Source organism: Eupeodes corollae, chromosome 1 (assembly GCF_945859685.1).
Source record: "Eupeodes corollae chromosome 1, idEupCoro1.1, whole genome shotgun sequence".
Lineage (NCBI taxonomy): Eukaryota > Metazoa > Arthropoda > Insecta > Diptera > Syrphidae > Eupeodes > Eupeodes corollae.
Window position 1 is genome coordinate 56,929,374 of NC_079147.1, and position 8,043 is coordinate 56,937,416.

Here is an 8,043-nt window from a genome sequence, read left to right on the forward strand (position 1 = left end):
ATGTTACACCAATCGATTTCAACTCACGCACTACATGATCAAATCGCAGAAAATATTCATTGGTTTCATCTCCATCTTTGTAACGCATCGTCAATAATTCTTTTTGCAGCAGTAATTGGCCAGCAACACTCTTGCGTTCAAATACACCAATCAATGTATCATATATTTCTTTTGCAAACTTTTTGTCTTTATCACCAATACTCTTTTATAGTAGAATCTTTTTTAAATAGAGCGAGTGCAGTGTTGATGGAGTCCTTCGGGCATAGCAAAGGATGGTTACACTCGACATCTTTTTGTTTAATTTTTGGTTTAGTGCCGATCTCTCTTGCATACATTAAAGTTATGTAGAGGGCTGAAGGTTTTTTTGGATCTTTAAGCATTTAAGGATTTTCGTTGAGTGCAAAAGAATTGGAGAGTTATAGGATTCAAGTATTTTTCCTACAAGTCTTGATGTAAGGATTTCTTTTCTTTTTGTGATCGACGAAAAACCTCCTTCAGCTAACATATTTTTTAAAGGACTTGTCTTAAAAGCTTTGAGGCTGGCTCAGATTGCGGCGTGATATGCTTTGGCTTCTCTTCAATGTCGAATAAATCTTTCGCCTTCGATAGCAGGCTTCTCATGTTCTCTCTTTTTCCTTCTGAGAAAAAGTTTGGCTGCATTTCTTTTTAATGCCTGCTTGAAACCCAGCACATCAGTGGCGGTTTCACTAATTGCATCTTGGCAATGTTGCCACTTTCTCTTGATACTATGTGTTGGCGACTTGCAGAAGTATTAAGCAATCTCTTGCGATTGTTGCCGTTCGACGTTGTATCTTCTCCTAGCATCTCACTGTTTTACCTTAGCTTTAACGGTTTAGTGGTCCAAGTCGATGTTAGTTAATCAGAAAGTTCCAACTTCCATGATGCTGGAAGCGTTTGTAGCGTTTTTAATCTGGTTTTGGATGTTGAGGTGCGAAAATGCGTACTGGCTACTATGATGTAACGTTCTGCAGCCAAACCGATGAACTTGAATCCGTTATTGGAAGTATTTTCGTGCAAACTGTTTTTACCGATTATTCCACATAAGGTGTCTTCCCTTCATAGCTTGGCATTAAAATCTTTACGAGTCAATTTTAATATTGTTATGTGGTCAGGAAGTCTCGAAAAAAGATGACATTCTTTTTCAATTATATCAACTAAGGTTTAAGTCGGTGTTGAAATCTGACAAAATCAGCCTTAGAGAACATTTCTAAACGATGTTTTAAAAAACTACATTTTCACGCATAGTGCCTCATTAAAGAATTAGATATCCCAAATGGGAGGGGGGGTAAGTACCCTTCGATCCACGCCTGTTTGAATAAAAGTATATCTAAAGCTTTCATCAGATTTCTTTCTCAACATAAAATGAGCAATACTTTTTTTTTAAAAACTTAAATATAATTCAACAGCTGCCTCTCGGTTACAAGATACGAGCAGGATACAATTTCCTCAGTATAAAACATCAAACAACATAGTATATTTGATACTAAGCCTTAAAGAACCCGTTTGAAGTGTCAAAACATGATAGTTTCATTATTCCGTACACATATCACAAATAGGATTAACGTTTGGCCAAGCATCAAGCATACACCAAAATACACCAATATCCTTCCTCATGCATTATAAATGACGTATGATGAACCAAACTCCTGTCAAACAAAAATAAATCCTTACTTTTGCAAATTGTAACCAAAGTCCATTTGATATTAGCGTCCATTAGTGATGAACATAGAAGGCTATAACCATGGCTACCCGCTTACAGCTTACACTGTCATGCCAACCGGTCAATTCTTTGTATCATCGCGTCGTCACTTGGTCCGTTGCTCGTCTATATCTCAATAACCAACTCCCAAATGGCTTCATGTTCCTAATAAATCCCAATCTCAATTCCAATCCCAATTGAAATACGAAATTCACAAATGAGAAGCAAAACATAAAAATAAAAAAAGAGTTGTAGCATTTTTTAATAATTAAAACCCTTTCCTCCATCCGAAGCGACCTAAAATTGAAATTCGATACTTTTTTCGGGTTTTATCATTGCGCTAGCGAGTCATCCCGCAAAGAGATTCGTGCCCCACAGCATCTCGGAGAGAGTTCAAGAAAATCCTTTTAATTTCCTTTTCGACAATAAATTTGATGTCTTAACAAGACGAATGCCTACGAGGGTGGTGGTATATATGGGTGGCTTTATACCTTTAAAAAAAGATAGATCAATGAAGGTACAGCCAGCAGCCAACCTAGCGCCAACGTTTAAAAGGGTTAAACAAAAACTACGACGACAACATTCTTGGTTAACCCTTTTTCGTTCATGGAAAATTGCCTCCTGTCGTTGCCAGGATAGGAGGGATATTCCAGGATAGGATAACATCAATGGTAATGGTGTTTATGGCAGTAAAGCATTTTGTGTGCCTTCCAGCTGCGTGTGTTTCGTATCCTGCTGCGGGGATGTTTCTTTTCTTCCTTACAAAAGTCGCTTAGTTTCTTCTATTGAGCTATTGGGTGTGACATCATCCGCGATGTCGTGGTAAAATTTAGCTGAATCATAGTGCGTGTTTTTTAATTAGTTGAAAACGCATTTCGTGGCAAAAAAAAATGGAAGTGGGGAGGGATTGAAGCGTGATTTATTTTTATTTGCATGTGGTTTGAAATTCGTTGCTTCATTGCGAAGCGAATAATTAAGATAAGCGAAGTAATAGCAGGCTCTGCTCATTTCCTCATTGTCATCATGGATGCCAAAAGCTTAAGCTATTCAAAGATAAAGGGTTCAATTTCTATTTTATACAATTAGGGCTATGATTTGACAACTTGTCCGCGTGACAGTATTTGGCGTGTGCCGAAAAACGACGACGACAACGACGTTAAAGGTGTTAAACGTGTTGCCACGCAATTTCATTTCTTATCGAAGACATTTAAATTAGGTGATTAGATGTGATTTTTTGGTTTCAATGGGACAGTTTTATTACAGGTTTATGTATCGGTTAAAAGCCTTGAGAAGACATTAAAAGCTGATTTGATTGTGGCGTGATTTTGTATGTGATGCTTTTAGTTACAGGCCTTGCTACTGACAGCTGTCAGGTAGCTTATCATTGGACATTACTATGACTTAGTAATGAGAAAAACTGCCGCAAACGAGGCTTAAGACATACATTTAATTGGTGTTATCTTATAAGGGTATAGGTACTTTGATATTTTGTACCAGAATGCAATTAAACGATAAGACGTTATATATTTTGCTTAAAACAGAACTTTAACCCCATACGTTTACATTTTAAATTAATGGTGTCGTTGTCTGAATTTATAGGGGTGTATAAGCCAGGAAAAGTCCTTAACTACTTCAAAGTTATAGCTGTCCGCGGTGATACCCAGCTTCTCCGCTTCCATCACAATGCTCAAAGACGCTCCACTGACATCACTATTTGATCTTCAAATAATGTCAATGTTATTGGAGTATCCGCATAATTGGATGGACCTTTGGAAGATTGTGCGTCTAGCGTTGACGGTTGGGTTTTGCACACTTCTTTCTAAAACGATTTTGAAGAAATGGCATGAAATTGCATCAAATCATCTTCAGCGATGAGGCTGAATTCTGGCTGAATGGCTTCGTCAATAAACAAAATATGCAGTAGTGGTTGGATAGAAATCCACACGTACTCCATGAGTCATCATTGCAGCCCGAAAAAATTACGATTTGGTGTGGTTTATGGACCGGTGAGGCAGCGTCATTGGCGTACTTCTTCCGTGATGATCAAGTCCGGCACGTAACTTTGGGGATAGCTACCGTTAAATGATAACGGAATATCTTTTTAGATGATATGGATTTGGAGGACATGTGGTTCCAACAGGATAGCGGCGCCACAAGCCACCAGCGAATGTCATAATCAATTTATTTTAAAATAGTTTTGGAGAACTTGTTATCTCACGAAATGGTCCAGTCGCTTGGCCGCCTCGATCGTGCGATTTGGCGCCGTTAGACTATTTCCTGTCAAGTCAAGTCTATGGTATATGCTAATAAGCCAACGATGATTGATGAACTTCGTTTGAATATCGGACTTGAAATTGCAGCAGTATCGGCCGATTTATGCTTGAAAGCCGTCGAAAATTGTGTTCAGCGTCTGGGGCTCTGCCAGTGGTGGCCATGCTAAAAAATCGAGTTCGAGTTTCGTACATAATGGCATCGGACGTACTTTTACATGAACAAAGAATTTCATTGATATCCATAAGTTTGATGTCCGATACTAGATGCTAAAAGACTTCTTTAAACCAACGTGGTTTTTCCCAATTCATTAATGTCAAACGAAAATGAGATGGTCTTCTCTCAACGCTCAATTTTCTTGGCACATCTTCATCAAATTCAAAATAATAGTTAATCTAGTTGCTACCTCAGATGAACCCGGTTTAGTTTTTCACACACGTCTATCTAACTTCCTTCATATGTCTGTCCACCTTTTTAACTTTCTCTTCTGTCTATTATTATAAGTTAAACACACTAAAAGTTTTTTTTTCTCCTGGAATTAAGGCATTCTTATTAATAATGCATTAATGTACTTAGATAACATCTTACTTAACTCTTCAAACCTTCACTTTCGAAAGGTTTGTTCCCCTCTGTTTGAAAAGAATCCTTTATATATCCCATTTGCAAAAGGTTGTTAAAATGTTATTTCTAATTAACGCCCGATTGGTAAACTTTTTGCACTATCCACGCTCTTCAAAATTATCGTTTACGACTATCTTTAATTTCATTGTTATCCTCTTGTTTTCCCTTTTCAAGAAGGATTTTTAAAAGTCAGATCCAAAGCGACTAATCTGCCCAACTTTTATCCGAAACCATCCTTGCTCTATATAAAAAAGTATCGAAGTTGATGTCATAACCTTTGCAAAGATCTGACATCAAATTATCAACTTTGAACTGTAAGCTCTTGATTTTTCAGCAATGTTTATTGAGTAGATTAAATCTTACTTAGTAAATCGAACACATAGAGTTGTTTTTAGAAACGCGGTGTTTTATCCTCAGGGGTTTCTCAAGGTAGTCATCTCAGTCCAATCCTATTACACTTGCTAGCAATGACGTAAGTAACATCATTTTCTTCTATGCTGACGACGTAAGAATAAACAAACCGATCGCTTCTTCAACATGACCTGAACACTTTTTAAAAGTGGTGGGAAAAAAACTTTCTAGACTTTAGTAAAAAAAATTCCAATCTAAGACCGTCATTTCCATAAGGTTTTTGACCCTATTAAAGGGTTTTTTAATTGGCGCCGTTAGTTTTGGCGCCCATGGCGGCCATTTTGTTTTGGTGACATCTGTCAAATATTTTGTTTATTATTCAGTTGTTTATGATAAACCATTCACAGTTGACGTTTGGTGGCCAAATTTAAGACAACCGGTTTAGTAAACAATCCGCCAACACCCGTACCGCCGTACGTTCAAAGAAAGATGTATTTTGTTGAATTAAAATCAGTTTCTAAGAACGTAAAGGTAAAGATCGGCCGAGAACATCGCCACGCCACGGTCCGTGAAAGTATTCAGCAGAACACCAGGCAGTCTATTCCTCGAGTGCACAAGAACTCGGCCTTTCGCAGATTTCAAATTGGCGAATTTTGCGTAGGGACTTGGGCCTAGCACCAAGATTCAACTGACAGAGGAGCTCAAAGTTCAAGACCATAGACAATGCCGTTTGTTCGCTGACTGGGCTTTGAATCGTTTGGAAGAGGACCTCAATTTTGGCCATCATCATCATCTTTAATGACGAGGCGCATTTATGGATGAATGGCTGTGTTAACAAACAATTCGCCGTATATGGAACGACACCAACCCACCGAGGTTCACCAGGTTATTATGCATCCTCAAAAAGTCGCCGTTTGGTGTGGATTGAAAACAATGACGTTAGTGAGACGATCACCGTCAAAAGCGAGCGCTACATAATGATTACTAATTTCTTGTATTTCATATGAACCCAGACGACATATACTAGTTCCAGCATGATGGCGCTACGTATAACACAGCAAACGCCACGATTGAAATTTTTCATTAACGATTTGAGGGTAAGGTTATCTCTCGCAGGGGTGATGTGAATTGGCCACCAAGGTCATGCGATTTGACCACGTTAGAGTTTTTCCTGTGAGGTTTCTTGAAGTCGCAGGTCTATGCAAATCAACCAGAATCAACCGATGCCCTAAAGATGAAGATCACACAGGCCATCGCTCAAATTCAGCCGAATCTATGCGGAAGATTCATTGAAAATTGTACCTCCCGGATCCCTGCCACGTAAGAAGCCTAAGCGGGCATTTGAATGATGTCATATTCCACACTTAATGGAATACATACGCCTTTTATACAATAAAATAATTTTGTTAGTACCTCACACACAGCTTGTTTTATTCCATTTGAACATCTACCCGCCCTTATTAAAAAACCCTTTATATCCTCTATTAATGATATTAACTTATTATGTGACAAAGAGCTAAATTTTCAATTTCATATAAACCATATAATTGAAAAAGCTAATTTTTCTGTTGGCTTTATCGAACATTGGTCTAAGGAATTTAACGGTCCATACCATTATTTATCACTTATGTCAGGCCCGTCCTTAAATATTTGGTCTGGTCTGATTCCTTTATCCTAACAGCTCATAAAGACCGCTTACAACTATTAAGCCTGCGAACGCTTTATCAAATCACCGATCGTAGTTTTCGTCCACCAACTTATCATTCATGTCATAGACTCTCCCGGTTTATTAGAATTAATAAAATAATATAAATACAAACCTGCGTTTTTACGATCCGTTTTATTTGTTAACCTTTCTATTTACCGCACCAGATACGGATCTCTAGAATGTTACCTTCAGCCAGTTCTGTTCCATTACAATTATCTCCAAAATGTCTAAAAATGTTTAACTCTACGATAAGAAAGACGGTAAGTGTGATGAAGCCCTTACCAAAACATAATTAAACCTTAATAAGTAAGCATAACCTAAATAAAGGTCTTAAGCAAAATTGTGAAACTAAAGCACCTGTCCAAAATTCCCAACAATTAACATTTTTTAATTACATTAAATGGTTGCATGCTAAACAAACATCACACAAAAATACCATTACATTAAAATTGAAACAATTCAAAACCTGAAAAACTCAGAATGTTAATATATTTTAGCAAACACAAACTTTCCCAAAAAAAACGAATGAAAAACAGCACACTCGTAGTGTAGGTAAAAACAACTTGAAATAATTATCTAACTGATTTAAAATCTCAAAGCTAGTAGTAAAGTTCTTTATTTACATATAAAACAAAATTAGAATAATATTCAAATTATACCTTTATGTGTCAAAGCATCCCATAAACTTACCTTTTGTTAGTCATTCATTATTTTAAGACGAACTATTGAACTATATATTTAATTATAAATAAACCAATTAAAACTTTCACAACTTAATATAAAAATAACCCACTAATCACCAAGATGCAAGATCCTCATTCCGCCTGCGTCCGGAACAATATTACTTAGAACACGCAAAGAGAATCCTATTATAAATCAATCTCAACTGTCACAAAAATCTTGCTCCAGTTATAAAATATATAATTAATCGAAGTTATGACAAATCATTGCAATTAAAGAGAATCATATTAAAAATTTGTTTTATTCAACAACCCAGAGATATTCTAAATGGTCAGAACAAAATGATGACTAACTCAATAATTTGGCTAAAAATATTTCTTACAAAAAACTGTGACAGCGGTGGGATTCGAACCCACGCCCTTTCGGACTGGTGCCTAAAACCAGCGCCTTAGACCGCTCGGCCACGCTGCCTCTTGACGGTGAAAAGTCCATTGCAACTTTTCCATTTTGTTTAATTAAAAAATTCTAATAAAATGTTATTAAAGTACAAAAATAGACCATGAATCACAGCACTTACAAAAGTTCTATTAATTAACTTGGCTGATGGTGATATAAATGTTCTACACTCTCATCGATTGTTGGGGTTTTAAACTTTTTAGATTTCTTTGTTCCATACTTAGGCGCAATGTAA

The 8,043-nt window shown here is 36.9% G+C and overlaps 1 non-coding gene across 1 annotated transcript; it reads right to left on the reverse strand.

Moving 5' to 3' along the window:
- Positions 1–7,743: 7,743 nt before the first annotated feature.
- Trnal-uag (transfer RNA leucine (anticodon UAG)) lies at positions 7,744–7,823 on the reverse strand. Its single transcript has one exon. It is a non-coding gene; the product is annotated as a tRNA-Leu (tRNA).
- Positions 7,824–8,043: the final 220 nt, after the last annotated feature.